At 44.1% G+C, this 22,635-nt stretch overlaps 1 protein-coding gene across 23 annotated transcripts in view; it reads right to left on the bottom strand.

Annotated features, from left to right (window-relative positions):
• KALRN (kalirin RhoGEF kinase) overlaps window positions 1-22,635 on the bottom strand; it is a 692,612-nt gene that overhangs the window by 603,476 nt on the left and 66,501 nt on the right. The gene's annotated exons all lie outside the window — the stretch shown is intronic.

Genomic DNA, 22,635 nt, shown 5'->3' with positions numbered 1-22,635 from the left:
CCATGGACTGTAGCCCACCAGGCTCCTCTGTCCATGGGATTCTCCAGGCAAGAATACTGGAGTGGGTTGCCATGCCTTCTCCAGGGGATCTTCCCAACCCAGGGATCAAGCCCATGTCTCTTATGTCTCCTGCATTTCCAAGCAGGTTCTTTACCACTAGCACTACCTGGGAAGTCCCATATAATTATGAACATATCTTTTTAAGCAGCATGGGATCAAAAGCACTTCTGATTATTTTTTTGGTGTGGTAAGAGAAGGTGCTGGGGCTTCCCTGGTGGCTCAGCAGTATTAAGAATCTGCCTGCCAAGAAAGAGACTCGAGTTTGATCCCTGGGTCAGGAAGATGCCCTGGAGAAGGAAATGGCAACCCTCTCCAGTATTTTTGGCTGGGATATCCCACAGAGAGAGAAGCCTGGTGGGCTACAGTCCATGTGGTGGTAGGTGTCAGACACAACTTAGCAAGTAAACCACCACCACCACCAATAGAAGGTGCTAAGTAAATATATGTTGAATGAATAGTTAGCTAATTGTGTGAATTAAACATGTTTTAATTTTCTTCAAATTAATTTTCTTCAATTAGCTTCTCCAAAGACAAGAATTTCTCTGTTAACATTTCTGTATCTTCTACAGCATCCAACCTGGTACCCAGTACCAGGACTGGGTACATGGCTCGTTCCAAATACATTCTTAGTTGAATTTAGTAATTCTCCTTGCAGTGGGGATTTCTCTTCCATGCCAATTCTGTTAATCATACTGTAGGTTTAGAAAATGGGAAGCCTAAGACCAAGGAAAACAATATAATCAATACTAAGTGACCTACAATCCCCCGACATGCTGACTAAACTATCTCTCAAAGCAGAGCACTGTGTCTGTGAGAGGGGAATAAAGTCATCATTCATCCATGAGGACTGACATAAGCCACCTGTGCATTGCAAGAAGAAAACCAGAATGAAATTGGAGCAGCAAGCCTGACTTTGGACAGGACCACTCATGAAAACATCCATCATGTGACCTACATAGGGTCTGCCTACCAAAAGACGGTGAACCCAGGAGTCAAGGACACCTCCCCATCAGGCGTACAGCTGCAGCCAAAACCAGTCCAGAGAGGCCAGAGACCCTGGACATGTACCCTTGCTTTCAGTCTTTTGAGTCTATCTCTTGAAATCCATGGAACAGCTAGCCTTGTCCTTATAATCCTTAAGGGATGCCTCAGATAAAGAAGTCAGTGGTTGGAGCTGACCTCTGTGAGGAGATGAACTGATATCCTTTACTACCCTAGCTGAGATCAGGTGAACTGATGATGCTTTCCCAACCCCCATGGGCATTCGTGAGTCCTGTCACCTAGACCACCAATGAGTATATCATTAGTGTTGGCAGCCTGAGAATGGCATAGGCATCTGTGTGTTACCTATACGGGCTTTAAAGTTCCAAGTTTTGGACATGTTCATAGGATATCACATGATTTACCATCTGAAAATTCAACTCACTTAGAAGCCTATCCTCCCCATTTCCAAAATGAGCAAGTACCCCAGGACCTTCAAAATCAATATTTAATGACCCAAAATTACTTTCCCCTTTCTATCACAGACAAGGCCAGACTTGGTTTCAGCCTTCCCAGATGTGAGCAGTCTGATCTCTGCTCACATTGTGTCAGCCTGAAAGTATTCTTGCCTCCTTCCCCATCCTTTTGATCCAGCAAGGATCCTGAAGCTGCTCTTGGAAGCTAGCAATGGCATTTAGTCATGCAAAGCAGGGAGTTGACTTCATTTTGCTCAATAAATATTTCATTGAGATTTAGAGAAATAAGAGAAACCTTATTCATGAGATGTATGTTTATCTTAATGATTCACAGCATAATTTGTTCCAATTAAATATTTATTTTAGTATCTTCTTAGGTCTGAAAACTTCTACCCATTCATCAGTGAGTCTTCATATCATCACCTCACAGATGTGAAGGTGCAGGGTAGAGCCTCATTATCCTCCAAACTGGAAGCTTTTCCTTTCCAGCTCCCTCCTGGTGGGAGCCTGGGTCATGCTTTTGCTGTCTCTGACACCTGCCCCAGAGCCCTCCAGTCCATCTCCATTCCCTGCTCCTTCTCATCTTGTATTTCTCAGCCCTATATACAATCTTAAATCTTATCTGGCTTAGATACCTCTCCCAGGCACAGAATCCCGAGAAATTGTATAGAACGGGGGTGAGGCATGTGCTGGGAGTTATGATATGGTCAAAAAGAGAATGGACTTGCAATAAAGACCTCTGAGTTCATGTTCCATTGTCACAACTTCTGGCAACTTCCCACTTGTATAATAGGGAAATACATATTGTTGGAAGAATCAAGTGAGATAATGGAGGTGCTTCATAAACTATAAAGAATTATAGCTCCCTCCCAGGGGTGTGACAATTAAATACGAAGATATTTTTCCAGTGTTTAGGACAAACCTGGTATGTAATAAATATTCAAATAAGCCATAGTTACTATAAAAATATAGGGCTTCCCAGGTGGCACTAGTGGAAAAGAACCCCCCTACAAATGCAGGAGACCCAAGAGACGCAAGTTTGATCCCTGGGTCAGGAAGATCCCCTTGAGGAGGACATAGCAATGCACTCCAGTATTCTTACCTGGAGAATCCCCTGGACAGAAGAGCCTGGCAGGCTACAGTTCATAGGGTCACAAAGCGTCAGACATGACTGAAGCGACTTCAGTTCAGTTCAGTTCAGGTCAGTCACTCAGTGGTGTCCGACTCTTTGCGACCCCATGAATCGCAGCACACCAAGCCTCCCTGTCCATCACCAACTCCTGGAGTTCACTCAGACTCACGTCCATCGAGAAGGTGATGCCATCCAACCATCTCATCCTCTGTCATTCCCTTCCCCTCCTGCCCCTAATCCCTTTACACACTACAAAAATGTTGGGGGTGTGGGGAGAATGAGTAGACTTCCAAGGCAACTTGAAACCAAAGGAATTTTACCTTTTGCATTAACTAAATGTCATTTCTAAAATTTTTAAATCCTTGGCACCATGAGAAAGATTTACTATGCCAAAGCAAAAGGGACTTCTAAAAAGTAATTATAAAGGCTTATATGTTAATAATGGCTTTGTACCTTGTATTACTAGAGCTAATTTCATTATCTGAGAAACTAAAAACTGACGTTCAGTAACCTGGTGAATGCTCCAATGCACAGCTCCTAAAAGAGCTTTGCCACCACAGCATGTTAAGAATCACTTTTTTAAGAAGCCATCCCAAAATATCTCCCACCATGTCTGAGTCATTCTATCCACTCTAGACACCACCCACCCCACTCCACACACACATACACATAGCCTTCATGTTCCTCTACTTCCGGAGCCAAAGAATCTTAAATTAACACCAGAGTGCATTATTTTCCCACTCATAAAAGGATTAGCTGAGTGACATTAGCCCAAAAGAATGAACCACTGGTACCAAGGCACTGCCAGGGTCAAAGAGGTTTTGAGCTGGGAGTACCTACTGAGCTCCCTTCAAATGACATCAATTCTGCCTTCCCTAGAGATAACTCTTAACAAATGTTTTAGTTACTTAAATATCAGACAATTTTCTGATTTTCTTTACCCCATATGCTCAAGGGGAAAACCCCATATTTTTCTCTTTCATAAATGAAATTCCCAGTAGGATCCCCTGTTCAGGGCAGCAGGTCAACAGCATACACTCATCCACTCACGCAGCCAGTACCCCCTCCTCTCCCTCAGAGCTGCCGCAGATCAGAATGAAACCTGTAGTGTCTGAAATCTGATCTTGTATCTGCACTTGATCTTCCATCTGTCACTTTTCCAATTCAGCAGAGGGCTGGGAGCTAAAAGATAGAGCAAAAGAGGTCTCCAGGAGTCCACTTGGCAATGAGCAGATGTTAACCAAATGGGAGAGATGTAACCCTCCTTCAAAGAAAGAAGAGGCCCAAAATCATGGCCCAGTACACCTTGGTGGCCAGAGGAGATTCCAAGATGTCACTTAATGGTACAACATCTAACTACCCCCAGCTGTCTAGGCTATGGGTATTCTCATCAGTTTTCAGATGGAGGAGTGGAAAAGAATATGAGGTGTAGAATAAGAAAACTTAGGTGAGAATCCTGACTCATCATTGTATGAGCTGGATGACTTGGACATACTTCTTTGAGCTTCAGTATCCTCATCTGTAAAATAGGGACAATACTATTGTGAGGTTTGAGATAAGCACCTAGGACAGTTCCTGGCAAATTAGGAAGTATTTAATCAATATCCCAAAACACTAACTTACAACACAAATACTATCAACAGGCCATATTCTCTGGATTCCTTTTCCAGTAGAAGGTCTAGATCTCTGTTAACTGTCTATACTATTTTTGCTGGCTCTTGCATGACTAAGAAAAAGCTACTGAGAGACTACCAGCTGGAATGGAAGATGTAGTCTCCAACCACAACCAGAGAGAAATTATCTAACAGATAATTTAGCCACAGAGTTCTCCTCATGAATGTAGTGTTGGGGCCAACAATGTCAACAACACCAGCAGGACATTTTAAAACATCACTATTTCTGGAAGATAAATCTGCACTATCCCCTTCATTTGGATACAGAAGAGAAGTGTTAAGCCATCAAATTTGCTTCTTTGTAGACCATGTCCTAACTTCAATACTTTGGCCACCTGATGTAAAGAAATGACTCATTGGAAAAGACCCTGATGCTGGGAAAGATTGAAGGCAGGAGAAGGAGACAACAGAGGATGAGATGGTTGGATGGCATCGCCAGCTCAATGGACATGAGTTTGAGCAAGCTCCGGGAGTTGGTGATGGACAGGGAAGCCTGGCATGCTGCAGTCCATGGGGTCGCAAAGAGTCAGACACGACTGAGCGACTGAACTGAACTGAGACCATGTCCTGGTCAGTAGATCTTATCTTTAAAAATGCATCCCCATCTTTGTTGACAATTTTGTCTTCTATACTGAGAAATGTTCCTGGAACCAGGGTCTCTTTATGGAAACCAATTTAAGTTTATGAAGCTGCTTGTATTTATGGTAAAATGAAAGTAAATCTGGCTGAAGCAAAGATCTACATTCCCAAGATGACTGACTGTTCATTTATGAGTTACCTCCCCTAGCTAACACGCAAGCCACAGGCTGCCCCTTGCACAGCCTTCCTACAGGAACCTGGTTCATTCAGGAGCACCAGGAAGGAGCTGAAAAAGTAGGGGAAACAAACAGCATTAAATCAAGGGACACACCCTCTACAGCCAAGGTCAACACCCAGGAGGGCAGCAGGGCTTGGACAGTGGCAGAAGGACTCCACCCACACAGCACTTTGAACAGAAGCTCTCTTCCAACTGGAGGCAAAGAGCTGCTAATCTGACGCACGCCCTAAACAGAGACGTGGGTAAAAATAAAATGACGACTGCTCCCCTGTGAGAAAGCCAGGAAGAGAACATATTGAAGCAATCACGGCCTGAAGCCCTGCCCAACACAGTGCTACTACCAAGTGACCTCAGTCAGGGACAGGAAAGGATTGATCAAGTTATTTTCCTTGCTCAAAATCTCCCAATAGCTACCCATGAACTATTGAATAAAATCTGAAATCTCCACAGTGTGGAACATAAAGCAACCTTTCCAGCTTTCTCTCTCATTATCCCAAATCCCTTACACACATACTCACAATGAGCATACACACTGGACTCCAAGTGAAGACTATCTCCCCAACTCCAAAACTTACCCCCAGCACCTCTCCTTTCTTGCCCTTCTCTATCTCCACAAGTTCAGCTTTTACGCATCCTTCAAGGCCTATCAAGGCCAAGTCCACAGCTGAGATTCTTCTCTCTCTCTTCACTGCTCCCATGGCACTTTCCAAATAAACAATCTTTTTACTTCACTGCAATTTCCATGAAGAAAAAGATAGCTTGCCTTGTTCATTCTCATAATAGTATCTTTGCAGATATTCAATATATATTTGTCAATTTAAGAAGTCTCTCAGTGCCAAGATGTTTGTTCTGTAACTTGAACCTTCTAGTCCTCACCAGACAAGAAAATTCAAATTCCACTGGCTTTGCCCGTTTCCTTTCTCATGTGGCGCGTCAGCCTCTGAAAAGTCTCATCGCACTGTGTCCAGGAGGCCCTTTCACATCTCCCCTGTGCTCCCCGGGTGACCCACCTGCATGTCCCTCTCTCCTGCTCTGGCTGCCAGCTGCTGCTGGAGGAGGTCTGAGGTGACCTCTCTGAGGAATCCAGCATCTGACCCAGGGTACTGGCTCCAGGGCTGTCCAATCCCCAACGCTCCAAAGACCAAACAGCCTGAGTTCCCTGGAGTCCCCCTGGCCCCTGGCTCTAATCTCCAGTGGAAGCTTAGTCTCCTTCCCCACTCTGTCCAGGAGATCGGCATCATCTCTCCCCAAGCTTCACACAGAACCCTCCTGAGAGCTGCTCCTCCCATTCTGAGCAGCACACACCCCCCTCCTCAGGGCTCATACCCCAGCCCATGGAATTGGCTAGAGATGGATATCTGGGAAAGAGAGTGTGTGGTCTCTCCAAAACCCATCTTCCTCTTCCTCCCATTCAAACCCCTCGCACAAACCAGGACCACTGGGCTGCTTGCCTCTCTGATGAAGTGGCCAGGACGTGTCCAAGTGGCCACAGTGTGCACTAAGTTACACTTGTCTCCCCCAATCAGCTGCCTCAGGCCTCATCCCTCATCCCCCTGAAGGAGAAGCACTGACTACAACCACCTTTCCTATTCAAAAGACAAGAAACCCTTCCTCTGACTTCTCCTTTCAGCACCTCTGCCCAGGGCAGACTCTACCTGTCCTGCACCTCCCAGGACGCCCCTGCCTCAGGCCCCTTCCTTTCTTCCTCCAATGGGCCTTCACCACTGCACACAGGTCCTTCTGTCCAGAAGTGATCGATAAGATTGGATTTCAGCAGATACTGCCCAGGGCCTGAAGCTTTATCAGTGCTGAAGCTTTCTATGCCTGCCAATTAGTGTGTCCATTATTCTGGGCTGGGTCATCCAAACCCTTAATCTACTTAATGGAGAAGGAACTCCAGGGAGGCAGGAAGCACCTTGAGCTGAAAGGCTGAACCTGCACAGCAAGCTACAGGGGGCAAGGAAGTGCCCTCAGGGGCAGCCCAGCTTGGCCGCCTGGCAAGTCGCCTCAAGGAAAGGAGGCAGGGTCTTCAAAGGAGTCACTGATGGATGACTCCACGCCTGCAGGAGACAACAAGGTGAGGCAGAAGTTTTTCCCCAGGGCCTCCCGCCAAACTTCAAGGCCAGAGGAGGTTGCTCTGCAATTCCATCCCTGACAACAGACCTGACTGCCCTCCCACAGGGCCCGGTATCCAGACTGGCAGCACAGGGTCTCCCTCACCCTTTTAAAACCTGCCCATCAAGCTGTGAGGCCCCAGATCCCCTCCTGACCATTCCACCACGCTTTTCTCATCCAAAAGGTAAACTGTAGGCAATATGGGTTAAGAATTAACAGCTAACACCACTTCATCCACACAGTAACCCTACAAGATAACGACTGCTATTGTGAGCATCTTATAAATGAGGAAATGAAGGCCTAGAGCAGCCAAGTGACATAGCAAATACTACGCAGTAGTGAGTGGCAGAGTTGAACCACTTTTGGTTCACACTGAACCATTCAGCATACTGCCTTAAAGGCAAGTCCATCACCGAACTAAGCCGAGCCACTGGGCTGGATGCTTCCAAACTTTATTAAGCTTTAGGTTTTTCTTTGTTTTTTAAAGGAGTCTGGTCGTGCAAATCAATAGCTTTAACCAGCAGAGTTTAAGGATGACAAAAGGGGACAGAACCTACTTCCGACTTTCACCCCATTTGAAAGCACCGACCCCAAACTCAGCTGTCCTCATCTGCCCATGACCAAAATATGCACACATTCAAGCTGCTTGACGCACCTTTTTTGGGTATCTTCTTTGAGGCCCATTGGAGGAAGAAAGGAAGGGGCCTGAGGTAGGGGGTCCTGGGAGGTGCAGGACAGGTAGAGTGCAGGACACACAAGAGCTAGCAACCTGGAGCAAGTAATGTACTGATAAAGGGAACTTCTAAGATGCAGTCAAGCCATGGACATGGGTCATGGAAAAGAGAGGGAGGGAGATGGATTCTGAGCCTGTGGGAGGCACTGGGTCAGGAACTGGACCTCCTTTCCTCAAGTGGAAACTACAGAGGGGCCAGACAGGGCAGGGCAGGAGGGCAAATGTCCCTCCTTATGGGTCCTCTTGTCCCAAAGAGAGGACATGGAGTCCATCTGATTTCCCAAAGGCAGGGAGCAAGGGGCCTGCCGGAAAGGCTGTCTTTGGAGGCCTCAGACCTCACTTCTGTGCTCCAACCCTGCTCCTAGGGAATGAGGGCAGGTGTATTAGAGCAAGGACAGCCTTCTAGGGAAGTGACGCTCGCAGAAGCCCTGCTGGGGAAGTGACACCCTTGTCCCCAAGGTCTGTGAGTATCCTTAGATCTTAATATGGTCCTTCTTCTGCAAGCTGCACCCCATTTCTGCCAGAAACACCTGGATGGACCCAGCTCACCCACTGGACCCATATAACATGCATTAGATTTTATACAGTACGAATTTATAAAGGTAATTTGTAGTGTGATTAAATTTTGTGAATAAATTTCCTATAAGGTCATTTTTTCTACCATAGAACTTTGGTTTTGAATATTTTGATTAAACAAAATAATTCTATTGTGATAGCAGGCTATATAAAATCTTTACAGTTTTTAGGTTCCAAAGTGAGTTTTCAAGGAACATGTCCTCAACATTTCTGAATCCTTTCCATTAGGGTGTGGCTTTACATTTTTCTGCAATCATTCCAAGCATGTAGTTCCCCAAATAGGCAAGAAACATGGCTACACTTAATCTTTTTCTCTAGCTGAGCAGAGATTGTGATAGATATAGTTGTTTTCCTGCTCAGTAGCCACTTACCCACTTCTTCCTGGCTTAGAGGACCCAGACTTCATTCAGGAATCAAGTATCTGTGTGCTTCATGGGAAGCAGAGACACTTTCAGCCCCACAGGGTAAATGCTACTTCTGTTACACTAATCGCGGAACTGGCATCCACTTTCTGGCCACTTGTCTGGGAATACATGAATGAAAAACAGTTTCTTTGAGTTGCTGCGCATTGCTCATGAGGCATATGAAACGGTGGCACCCATCCTGGACAGTAAGGAAGAGGACAGTGCGAAGAAACACAGTCCTGGGCCTTCATTTCTTGCAGTGGCTGGTTGGGCAATTAGGACTGACCCTCCCGCTGAAGAACATCTCTGGGGTTTTCTCTTAACTTTCTTAAAAGCATTAAAGAGCTAAGTAACTAGGCCAAAGCCTCGAAGAAAGTAAGAATCCAAAGAAGTTGCCTTAAAACACAAAGCTACTTTTTGCCCTGAAAGTATCTGGCAACCTGTAAGAAGCAGTGGCAAAAGGAAGCTGTGCTTTTGGCAGCCAGGAAGAGAAAAGGGAACAGAAATCAAAGTTCAGAGCCAGCCCAATGAAGGAACTCTGATATATAATACCCCACACTAAGCTGGGTTTTCTCCAGAGGGAGGGTTTCGCTCTCAAGGTAAAGTCAGTCTAGAAGAAATAAGCCAGCTCTTCTGAAAACTTGAAACACAGCTGCCTGTAATCTGGGTCCAAGGAACCTTGAGCATTCAACTTGGGTTAAGGTAGAGTTGGACTAGTGGTACCCCTTGGAGTCTGGCAAAAGAAAATGATTGCTGCAAGAGGAAGTCACCATTCTAGGCTTCAAATTATTCTCATACAATCTTTTTCAAAAATAATGACCAAAGAGAACACAAGGAAAAAGATACTTTGAGTAAGAATCATCAGAAACAGCAGACTACAGGAACAGACCCACAAAGACTTCAGATATTGGAATTATAAAATAGAGACTATGAAGCAAATATATCTATTGTGGTCAAAGAAATAAAGGACAAGCTTAAAAGATTTTCTTAAATTAAACTAAAAGCTTTTTTTAAGTGATTTGAAAGAGAAGTAAGGATTCTAGCACTGAAATATCTAACACTTGAAATTAAGTCAATGAACAAGTTTAATTGCAGATTAGATATAGCTGAATAGAGAATCAAACTAGAAGATAAACAAATATCATATGACACTTCTTATATGTGGAATCTAAAAAAAGTTATGCCAATGAACTTATTTACAAAACAGAAATAGACTCACAGACATAGAAAACAAACTTATGGTTACCAAAGGGAAGGACGGGGGGAGAGACAAATTATGAGTTTGGAATTAAAATATACACACTGTCTATGGAGTGGACAACCAACAAGGACTTCCTGCACAGGGAACTGTGCTCAACACCTTAAAATAAACTATAATGGGACAGAACCACTTGGCTGTGTACCTAAAACGAACACGTCATTGTAAACCAACTGTGTTTCAATAACATTTATTTAAGAAAAAAGAAAAAATTAACTGGAAGAGAAACATCTAGGATGTATTACAGAAAGATAAAATTGTGCAAATACAGAATGATAAGAAATATAGAAGATACAGTGAGAAATTTCAACTTCAATCACTTTCAAAATGAATTCAACTTCAAGGAATTTCCATTTTAATCAACTATATCCCAAAAGTGAGAGAAGGGAGCAGGGCGGCAGCAGTGGGGGGTGGGGGGGGAATGGCAGAGAATTTTCCAAAACTGATGAGTTGCAACCTGTAGACATCAGAAATCTAATGAACCCAAGTAGACTAAATAAGAGAGAATCTGGTTATGATATTGAGCCTCTGATTTAATGGTCTAATTTATGAACTTCTTGTTAAGCACTAAAAAAGGTAGGAAAAGAGGAGAATTATTTATGTCATTTTGAGTTTAGGTTGAGTTACCTGTAGCCATATCCTAAATGATATTCATAGTGAGAATGAAGTATCCACCATTTTTAAATGCCTGCTATGTGGCATGCACAACATATATATTTCAATTTTTCATAATTCCCCACAAGCCTTATAAGGTAATACATATTAGTTAATACAGGCTTGGTATACAGAAAAAATAGATTATTTCTTGTTCATATTATATCTTCAAAATGGTTCAGCAGAGGGCTATGTTCATAGTCACTCAGGGTCCCATGCTGATGGAGGCTTTAAAATCCAACAGAGATCCTGTAATTGATGAAACAGTGGGAGAATAAAGTAAATCATATTTTATTTTTAAAGCTTCCATATGGAAATGAAACACCTAATTCTGCTTACAATTCACTGGCCAAAGTAACTCACACAGCCAAGGATGTAGAAAAGTGGAATCTTACTGTGTGCCTGAAAGATGTAGAGCTGGAAATATTCAGCGATGACCTCTTATGACGACCACAGAGAGACATGACCCTAATTCTTCACATGAGGAAGCTGAGGCTCGGAGAGGTATTTAACACATGTTAGATGAATGGAGAATGTACTCACATTAATATGTCTTCTAAGGTAATATTATGAACATGACTATTTGCCCTTTGGTGAGGGAGGTCATGAGAAGACAAATGGAGCTGTGGTGTGATCTATAAGGAGACAAGCAAAGTACCAGTTGGGTCTCACTATGCTCTGTCCCAGAATCACCACTGTCAGGGGCAAAGCATGGGTCCAAGGCCACCAGGGGGCAAACACCCTAGTCCTTCCTTTGGTCCTTGTGCTAACCAGAGCCCTTCCTACATGGATAAGATGGGACAAAAATTGGCCAGAGAGAGTTTGCATACATGAACCAAGGGTTCTCACTATCTTACATATTCCAGGTGTTCAAGATGTGGTTAAGAGGGAAAAAAAACAATCCCACATAATTGAATCGGCCATGCCAAGTTTCTTAACTTTGATCTATGTAGATTCAGAGAGCTGGCCAAGGCAAAGGAGACGCAGAGTGTTCTCAACCCATCATGTTCAAACACAGGAGAAGGGGCCACCTTGTTCTCTTAGATCCTCAAGACCTTCCTATGAGGTGGATTTTCCAACCTGTAATGTGCACAATATTCCCCACCCCTCACATACCTATTGATGACACAGGCACCACCTCCTCCCAGGACCCACACCTACTGGCAGGCCCTCAGCTGCCATGTGTGTGTCTGCCTCTGCCAGCCCTGTCCAGCCTACTGCAACACAGCAGTATCTGCCTGAGATTCTCTCCCTGTGGCTGAGAAGGACCTGTGGGGTTCTTATTTATTTATGTGTTGGTTTATTCCGTCGCAGGGATGAGGCAGCGGTTAAGAGGAAGCGGAGGGAGGAAGAGGATGGGGTGGAGGTGGGGGTGGGGAGGGGGTAAGGGGGTAAGGCCCAGAAAAGAAGCTGTGGTGAGCCAGAGATTGGCGGAAGAAATGTCTTTATAATTTCAACTGCTTTTGAACCACACTGTCTCTAGCTGAACCCCCTGGGGTGAAAGGTAGGTGTATTACTGGGAATAGGAGTCTGTAACCTTAATTATGCCTCAAAGCATTTGGCTGTGTTCTTCCTGAAACTTCCAGAAGGGGAAAAAAAAAAAAATGTGGTTTCCATTACAGTGTCACTGAGGGACTTGTACTGGGGTTGGGATCATTAAAATAAAAACACTGATGAGTAAGCCATGGCATTTTTTCCTCCAAGTCTTACGTCCTTCCTCCACCCCTAGTCCTGTACTTTATTTTGAGACAAGCTTAAAATAGTCTATAAAATATGGAGCTCATTATATCCCATCTAGCAGATTTCATTTGGCATGAATGTAGATTAAAAGCCCCATGCCAGTTCTTCCTCCTAGCCTGAGTTTATAGGGAAGACACTCCTCTGCTTTTGCTCAGGGCTGAGTTCTTTAGAGCGTGATTCTGCAATAGATCAGGAGAGCCAGGAGGTGCCACTTCCAACTCCACTCAACTTATTTTTCATGATAATAACAAGGGAGGATAGAGAAAAAAATACAATTCTGCTTTTGGGGCTTTTTAGAACTTTTCCCAGAGCCTTGAAAAGCTTAATTCAAACTAGGCGCCCTTCAAACCCATGAATTCCTCCAGTCTTCCACATAACAATGACTATCTGGGCTGCTGAGCGCATTAAAAGGGGCAGAACTGAACTGAAACTGCAGGGGAATACAATGAAGAGAGGCCTCAACTAGGAGCTTTTGCATCCTTGCTTCAAAGGTAGGCTCAGCCAACAACTAACTGTATGGCTTTGAGAAGTGAAATCACCTCTTTGGGCTCAGTTTCCTCATCTCTAAAATGAGAGGTCTCTTCCAACTCTGTCTCTTTTTTTCTTTTGCTGAGGGTACAATTATGGAGGCAAAAGGATGAGAAATGAAACCTTCCTCTTACCACTCATCTTACTTGACCCAATACCATCTCTTGAACTAGTAAATTCCCTTTCTATCTGATAAAGCCCCAGTCTTCTCTGATTATACCTTCCCTCTGAATCACTAGAAAAGGCCCTGCATTTTCTCTTACCTGAATACCCTTTTTCCTTGCTCTACCTACATCCTTAAAAATCCAAATACAAGGACAGTGTGCTTCATAGTAAGTATATGCTGAGGGCTTGATCTATCAGTTTCTAACACAGTTCTTGCACAGGTATCATCTTCTCCCCAAGGGTCTCCCCCAAGGGTGCAGTATAGGGTTTTGTCTCTGAGGAGGGAGTAGGACTCAGTCAACGCTTGATGGCAGCGGAAGGCTCCACTCATTAGCAGTCCGCTCTGAGCTACCCAATGGCTGAGTACCAAGGTGACAGACCTACTCCTCCCCCCATACTCTCTGGCTTTGGGTCCCTCTGAGTCTCCTCAGCTACCTCACCTATGCAATGAGAATAACACCCCCTACACAGCCCTGCTGGCAGCTTGAATGAAACAGGTGAGCCTACGCAAAGTCTTGAACTACCTACCTCTTCAGTCACAGCCCATAACAGTGCCTACTCTTTTGCTAAGCGTATTAAGCCCATCCGAACTGCATTTCCTCATTTCTCCTTTTTCCTACTTAAAAATAGCTCTCTAAGCACCCCCTTCTTCCTTCCTTCCAGCAGAGGAAGCATTCTCCCTCCTCCAGTCTTCCACTTCCATCTGCACTCTTCAGTCAACCCAATCCTACCTCCTCCAGGTTGTTGCTGCACTTTACAGTACTTATCACAAGCTTTTTTCAACTGTCGCTTGGATCATGGATCATCTGCCTCACTCATTAGAATGTAAACTTCATGAAGATTTCATGCCTTATTCATACTGTATCCCCAGCAAATAGCTCGGTGCCTGGAACACTGTCAGTGCTCGATGAATATTTCTTGAATGGATTAATTGATCCATTTCTGTTCATCATTTTCAAACTTCGCTCATCACTGGCTCCCGCCCCCAGCCTCAAACACATTCAAGCCTCCCTTCTTTAACAGAACCATTGCTTGACCCTAATGTCCCATCAACCACCATTCTATTTTTACCTTGCATTTTCTGACATATTTCTCAAACAAACAATATGTGCTTGCTGCTGCCTCATCTTCACCACCTCCTCCCACTGCAATCTGGTTTCTCTTCATCAGGGCTGCTGAAACAATGCTATGAATCGTCATCAATGCCTTCTGTCACCGAACTCCTCACACTGCCCCACTTCCCTGCAGAGGGGGACCCCTAACTGTCCCTTCTTCTCTACCCTCAAGAATATATTGTATCCTGGCTTCTTCCTATCCCTTTGACACTGTCTCCTCACATCCACACTTTCCAAAACCAATCTATGCCAGTCACCTCTTCCCCTATACTGTCTTTCCTGAGCTAGTGTCAACTTCACTATCATTTTGGGGCAAATGACTCAAAACCATGCATCCCCCATCCTAACTCTCTAGAAAGACAGACATACTTCCATTGAATGAAGGAAGTGGGCATTTTGTTATGCTATGTTATACTTCTGTGTATTCTCAGCACCTCGTCTACTGCCTGGTAAATGAAAATTGTTCATTTCATTTTTAAAAAATGAAATGCTCTTGCTCTGCTATTATCTGTCTTTAACCTGATATGGAAACAAGACTCTTCACAGGATGATCCCAACCTACCTTTCCAAACTGAACTCTTACCACACAGAGACGTTCCAGGCAATCTATACTCTCCAACTTCCCTCCTTGCCATTAAGTACTACTAAAGCTTAAGTCAGTTCTCTCCTCTTTAATTTACCTGCCATTGTATTATTTACCATGGTATTTGTTAGTGTGTATCTCCCTTGCTAAATCCTAAAGCTTCATGAAGACAAGAACACTATCTTCTTCAGCACTGTTTTCTAGGCTCTTGAATAGGGCACATATAGTAGGTGCTCAGAAGATACCTGCTGAAGCAGTAATACTGCCTCTGTCCTTCCTCCCCCTTGTGAACGCATAGCACTTGTTTAGCAATTCAACATGAGATACCTTGTGGGATCACACAGATATATTGTAGTCACTGTGGATGCATTATCTACAGGTAATACACGTATTCTCCAGTATTCTTGCCTGGAGAATTGCATGAGCAGAGGAGCCTGGCAGGCTACAGTTCATGGGATTGTGAGAGTTGGACACAACTTAGCACCATCTTTTTATTACAGGTATTATCCACATAGAACCTTGGAACATTAAAGCTGGAAGGGATCCTTTTCATAAGATCCATCACTTGATAGAAGGGCCGACAGGGACTCAGAGATTACCACTGGTTCTAGATCTTTCAGGAATTTGAACTTTAAGTTCCTGAGGACAGGAATCCTACCTCCTACTCCTAAACACTCCCTGCTATACCTGGGGCTTAGTAGGTAGTATTACTACTGCCACTAACAATACTCTTTATTGTTTTGACAGTTTCTTTGGTAACATAGCACCCTCCATCCACAAGGTGAAGAGCAAACCCATCACCAACACTGGGAATCCACAGCTGGCTGTCTGACCATCCAGGGACACAGCTGTCCCACTTCTCCTCAGTTATCATTGAAAATGCCACAACAGAAGAACAAGCACTGGGAGGCCATGTGGATGCTCAGTCGCTCAGTTGTGTCTGACTCTGTGACCCAATAAGACTGTAGCCCACCAGCCTCCTCTGTCCATGGAATTTTCCCAGCAAGAATACTGGGATGGGTTGCCATTTTCTCCTCCAGGGGATCTTTCCAACCCAGCAATCATGCCCACGTCTCTTGCACCTCCTGCAGTGGCAGGTGGGTTCTGTACCACTGTGCCACCTGGGAAGCCCCATGCCACACTCAGAAAGTGCTATTTTACTGTTCTCACATCGCAGTCACCTCCTCCTCACCAGGCAGAAACACCACACCAGGACCACACAGCACAGCTATCAGTGTCCTTCCCCTAGCACTTGGCCTAGATATATCTTGTCTAGTGATCTCACACCACAGAAAAAACATCCCAGTGATACACTCTACTCTCCACTGACAGGGGCAATGGGCACCCCAGTTTAACACGTTTTCCAGAGAGAGAGAAAGATGGGGTCCCCCAACCTGTACAAGAACAGGTAGAAGAGAGAACTCATCCCAGGTGAGAGCTGGGGGTCCTGGATCTTGATTCTTCTCTTAGCATCTCTGTGACTAGAGCAGAGTCTTTTAACATTATAAGCTGATTTCCTATGTGTGAAAGTGGAACTAAATTAACTGCTCTCAGAGAGACATAGTGAGAACCAAGGGGTATAAGATACTGGAACTGTCAAGTCATTACAGTTCTCTACCCACAACCAACAATTCCATGACAATCGCCTCTGAGTTCCCTGGAGAGTTTGGATACTCTGTTAGCCTCTTTATTTGGGTTTCTTGATAAGATACAGTTTTAAAGAATCCATCTGCCAATGAAGGAGATGCAGGCTCGATCCCTGGGTCAAGAAGATTCCCTGGAGTAGGAAATGGAAACCGACTCCAGTATTCTTACCTGGAAAATTTCATGGACAGAGGAGCCTGGTGGGCTCCAGTCCATGGGGTCGCAAAGAGTCAGACATGACTGTGCGAGCACACTTGCGTGGCAGGATACAACGTTGAACCTGCTGTCCAGGTGAGAACACTAAGGGATGGGGAGACAAGGACCTGCCCTTGGGGACACTACTCACAATGGAAGAGACGGACCCCCGGAAGCAACAAAGCCCCTAAAACAATAGCAGTCTGGGAGTACAGCATGTCTTACTGAGCACTTATTCATACCAGGCCCTGGCCACACATACTAATGCCTTCAAGGCTCACGACCAGCCCACCAGGTGTGTCCTCCTACCACCCACAGGAGTCCATCGTGAATCACAGAACACTGGCCTTGCACCTAAATGCCCACGTGTCTTTGAACAGAACCAGTATGATTAACTGGGGGAACATTTTCTGGAGGACAAGGGGGCTATGTGGTTTGGAAGGGGAAGGATGTGGATTAATTGTGAGATGGGGAAGCTTCAGGTATTTCAAGTGGAAGCACTTGAATCATGAAGGGAAAATATGAAGGTTGCTGGGGTGTGGGGCAATGGGGAATTGTACTGAGAGAGTGTTTCAAGGGGTGCTGAAATCAAACTTTTTACTGAACAATAGGTCCCTTTAAGAAAGTGGTTTTGTGCCAAAAGCCAACTGAATAAGAGATATCTATTAGTGACTTAAAAACTAAGTTAAAGTAACTTCTTTGTGTAGTGTATGAACATTCAACTTCAATGGGAAGCTGATTACAACCTAACCTCCTCTAATTAGAAAATTCCCAGGAAAGAAAAACCAGCCTACTTGCTTTTCATACACAAGCTGTGATTTCCTTTTCCTCACCAGCCATAGAAAGGAAAGAACAAGTCATAAAGGTTGGCACAAAGAAGCTACATGCCATGCTGGGCACATATACGCAACAGGACAAGCCAAACCAAGGTGGGTCTCCAGCATTCAAGGCAGGCTAGGAACGGGCTAAGCAAGACAGCTTATGGTTACCAGGGAGGAAGGGTGGGAGGCCGGGACAGATTGGGAGTTTGGGATTGACACGCACACACTGCTATATTTAAAACAGATAATCAGTAAGGACCTGCTGTATAGCATAGGGAACTCTGCTCAATCTTCTGTAATAACCTGAATGGGAAAAGAATTTGAAAAAGAATAGATACTTATACACGTATAACTGAATCACTCTGCTGTATACCTGAAACTAACACATTGTTAATCAACTATGCTTCAACTTAAAAACTACAAAGAAAAGTTAAAAATTTTTAAAAAAAGGTTTAGTCAGTGATAGAAAATGACTGTAGTTGAAATTTCTGAAGAAACCTGCATGAATTATATCCAAAGGATTGTGTTCTTTTAAATGTTGTTCCTTAGCGCATTCCTTTGTTTACCACTCCCATATAGTGACTGATTTCCTCATTTATTTTGCTGAAAATTCCATTTTACCTATATTCTCTGGCATCTATGTGAAAGCCCGACAATGGGCAGTTCTCAACTGTGGCTGTCATTAGAATCACTGGCAGAGTTCCTTAAACATGCTGGTGTCCAACCCTCCTTCCAAGGACTCTCATTTAGCTGGCTGTGGCGGTGGGGGGAGGTCAGGGGGTGGGAAGGGAGGAGCTAGATGTCATGCTTTCTAAGAGCTCCCAGATGATTCCAGCATATATCCAGGAACGAGAACCAGCTGGTTTCTGGCCCAGAATCCAAAGCACTTTGTGGTAGCTACAGGAATGTACATGAAGCACCAAGAAGAAATTGGCGGCCTAAAGCTTATGATGTAAATTCAACATCTCACTTAAGTTTTCCACACACCAGTCATTTCTGTACCTCTGTCATCATTTCACCATATCCACATACCTCCTATAGTTATTTCCTTGATATCATTCTAAATCAACTCCATCTGTTAAATTTGTTTTTAAAAGAAACTCATAGACTGGGGATAATGGCAAAGTGACATAAAAAGGCAGGAGCAAGAGAAAACAAAACGTGGCTCTTGAGAGGGAAAAACACCCAGAAATGAGGGAAGGGCTTCCGTGGTAGCTTAGGTGGTAAAGAATCTGCCTGCCATGTGGGAGACCTGGGTTTGATCCCTGGGTCAGGAAGATTTCCTGGAGGACAGCATGGCAACCCACTCCAATATTCTTGCCTGGAGAATTCCCATGAACAGAGAAGCCTGGCAGGCTACAATCCACAGGGTCACAAAGAATTGGACACCACTAAGCACAGAAGGGCGGGTCCAGGGCAGGAGACCCAGGATCCATGGGGTCAAGTTGGTCCAGGCACAGCAGTGAGAAGGGATGAAGTCTTGGCTCTGGTTAGAGAATACTAGAGAATGCCACGGAATAGGGTTACATGTGGCCTGGAGTTGTGCCTTTAAAGGGACAGAGAGAGAAGACTGAGGGAACACAGGGGCTAGAGGAGGCAGATATCTGGGGCAGAGGGGAAGGCAGGGCAGAGTGTGAGGCCTAGGGAAAGCTGGTGGGAAGGTAAAAGGGAGACTAGGGGCAGGAATGAGGGGAGATCTGAGAGACGGGTGGGGCTAAGGCAGGCCTCGCTGGATAGGGTGAGAGCAGGGGCTGGACAGCACAGCAGAAGCAGACAATGGACCAAACAGGATGTCCTCCAGACACTGCCAAGCAGTGACCAGCAAGAAAGCACACAGGGACACCTGTAAACTGCCTGCAATCATCCCATGAGCTACCAGAGGTGGTCACTCCCACACACGGAGAAACACTGCCTAATGCGCTACCAATAAAGAGCAGCTGCCTTTTCACTCTTCCCTTTTATGACCAAAAAAAATTTAAGAAATGTAAACCCCCATCTCATTTGTCAGGTCCCCATTGATACACTAAAACTCAACAACAAAATGCAATGTTACTTCTCTTATACACACACTCATGTTTTAGATCTGTATGAACACCCTTCTTTTGATGGACAGATCCCACCATACAAACCATCTCCTTAGTCACCATCTGAAAGCACAGAACATGATCAACAGAGTTGACACATGCCCAGTAACAAACACTGTAAAAACAGCATCTGATATTAATGAAAGAAATCATCAAAATAATCATGTCTGAGCAACCTGGCAGTTCATTATCTTATAAATCCTCACATATAGTCAAGTCCTAGAAAACAACCCCTTTTATTTTCTTAAATCCTTACCCTTAATGAACAATGATGAGGGAGATAAAAGATTCATTTGCAATCACCAAGTATATGCATTGCCATTACTTCGTAAAGTTTATTTCCGCTCCATGATGTGTTCCAGTATTTTTCTCCCTTTTCCTAGGTGTGTCAAATCACAGATTCATTTATCCCCCAGTCACAGCCAAAAGAATGACTCAGGCTGGCACACAGCTTGTCGATTATTTCATTTTCCTGGGCTAAACTTATCATTTCCCACTTCTTCTTATTGCTTACTTACTCCCTCTTCACTTTCTTGAGGTCTGTTACTTTCAAAATGATATGAGGCATGACAATGATAAGGGTGAAACAACAAAATCCTAAAAAAGATGATGAACGGAGCTAAATTCGGTTACACTAAAGACAGATCCCTGGGAATTTTGTTCACTGCCCAGAAGGACAGGTTCATCACTCATCCATTCATTCAACAAATATTTATTGAGCATTTCCCATGAGCCAGCTCAGCCTAGCACACCATATTATAGCATGCTGCAGTCTACACAAAGTTAGCTAACATTAGTTACTAGAGGAAAGTTGCTACATCTTAAAACTCTGCTTGACCATGGCTGAAGGCATCACACATGTACATGTATAATACTGTGATACTCATTAATCAGAACTGGGTCACATAATCAACACTCACCACCCCCCAAAACCTGGAAATAAGTTTCCCTACACAGTCAGAAGCTGCTAAAGACTCACATTAAATAAAACCCTGGAGATATTGTTTATGAAAGACCATCAACTTTCCAAATATAGCCACACATGTTGATGAAACATTCATGGAAGAACACATCTGGCAAACAATGTTTTGGGGAGAGTTTAATTAGTTAATTCATAAATTCACTAACCTGACATTTCTAACAATGCCTGACACTTTTACATGCACTAACACAAAAAATTTCCCCCAAATTCTATAATATAACTATTATTATTAACATTTACCATTTTTCAAATTAGTAAACCAAGGGTCAGTTTGAGGGTAAATCATTTAATCAAGGGCACTTAGAAAGTAATGAAGCCAAAACTTGAACCTAAGTTTGCAACTCATGGATTCAAGCACTTTCTAAAAAATAAAACCAAATTATTATTAATATAGCTTGTATATTAACATCTAGCTTTTTATAATTAGCATCATGTTAGTTTGAATCTTGTTTTAATTTACATAAGTATAAATTATCTCTATGCCTCTAACAACTCTTAATTGGACTTTTCTCAACTCCTGGTTATTAGATGCCACATATTCCTGTCTTTCCTAACACGTCTGTAAGACAGTGAGAATCAACAGCATTGGTAAAGAAAACTAACACTCAAGGGGCACTTTGCTTCCTGCCAGGCACTGGAATAAGTATTTCACTTGTAGTTTTTCCCTGCAGCAACCCTCTGAGTTGGTGCTGTCCTCATTACCATTTTCTTTTACAATGAAGGAGGCACAGAGAGGTTAAGAACTTGCCTAAGGCCACACGGATAAGGAGGATTCCCACCTGTGGCCTCTCCTTCCTCTGGTCTCTGATCTTCACCAGTAACAAATTCTGGCTCTCTTCCTAACATTCTCATCTCAAGTCTGGGCTCCCACTGGCCTATTCTCAGTGCTAGTGAGAGGCTGCTTTTCAGATGTGCTGGTTTGGCTTCCTCCATCTTTGATTTCTCCCCGATAAGAGCCCTGGTTCACCTGCTGTGTGCAGCTCTCTGCTCCCACCTGGTACCGGCCTCCTGGCACCCCTAAGACAATCCCCAGTACAGATGACCACACCCTGGGCTGGGCAGCAGAGCCTCCCCTAGGCCACTTTTTCCACCAGGATTTCATCTCAATCCTGCCAAAATTCTCTTAAAGGAGCCAACACTTTTAAAAATAACACTCAACATTGTTTAAAAAAAAAAATCAATTACTCAACCAAATTAACAGTGGCTTTTCCCTACAACAGAATGTCTGGATTTGCATCACATTAACAGGAGATTTAAATAACATGACTATTTGATGGTAAAATGTATTAAGGTCAGATTAACCTGAGGAATAAAACAGACTTTCCCTTCCGTTTCCACTAACTGCAAATTCTGTATGGCTCACCAATAACCCACAAAGGCAGCTGTCCTCCAGACAGATGCCAAGCTCCACGATGCTAAGGGGCCTCGTAAGGAGGAAATGAACACTTACAGAGCACCTACTATGCACCAGACATTATGTCATGTGTTTTACAGGTATGAATGAACTAAGAATTCTGCAACAACCCCAGCAGATAGGTCTCACCACGCCCATTTTACAGATGGGAAAACAAGCTCGTAAAGGTCTCATAAATCAGCCTAAGGTCACAGAACTGGTGGTGGCAGAGCTGAGACGTGAGCCTGCATGTGTTTGCCCCCAGCTTCTTGCTCAGGGACTATTCTTCTTGCTGCACTGCTCAGGGTTCCATCTAGAGTCCTGCAAGATGGAGCTTACCTTTGACTACAGTTCTGAGTTTGCCGATCAACCCAACAAGAAATGAGGTCCCAATATACACGTGCTTCCCAAATGGCCCTGGGCTCCTGATTCCCAGCTGGGTCACAAACATCCCCAGAAAAACAGCTACTTTTTTTTTTTACTTTCTATGGGCTGGCTACTCATCT

The sequence above is a fragment of the Bos indicus x Bos taurus genome, chromosome 1, assembly GCF_003369695.1.
Source record: "Bos indicus x Bos taurus breed Angus x Brahman F1 hybrid chromosome 1, Bos_hybrid_MaternalHap_v2.0, whole genome shotgun sequence".
Classification (NCBI taxonomy): domain Eukaryota; kingdom Metazoa; phylum Chordata; class Mammalia; order Artiodactyla; family Bovidae; genus Bos; species Bos indicus x Bos taurus.
Note: the sequence above shows the minus strand (reverse complement) of the source record. Positions and strands in the feature narration are given on the sequence as shown.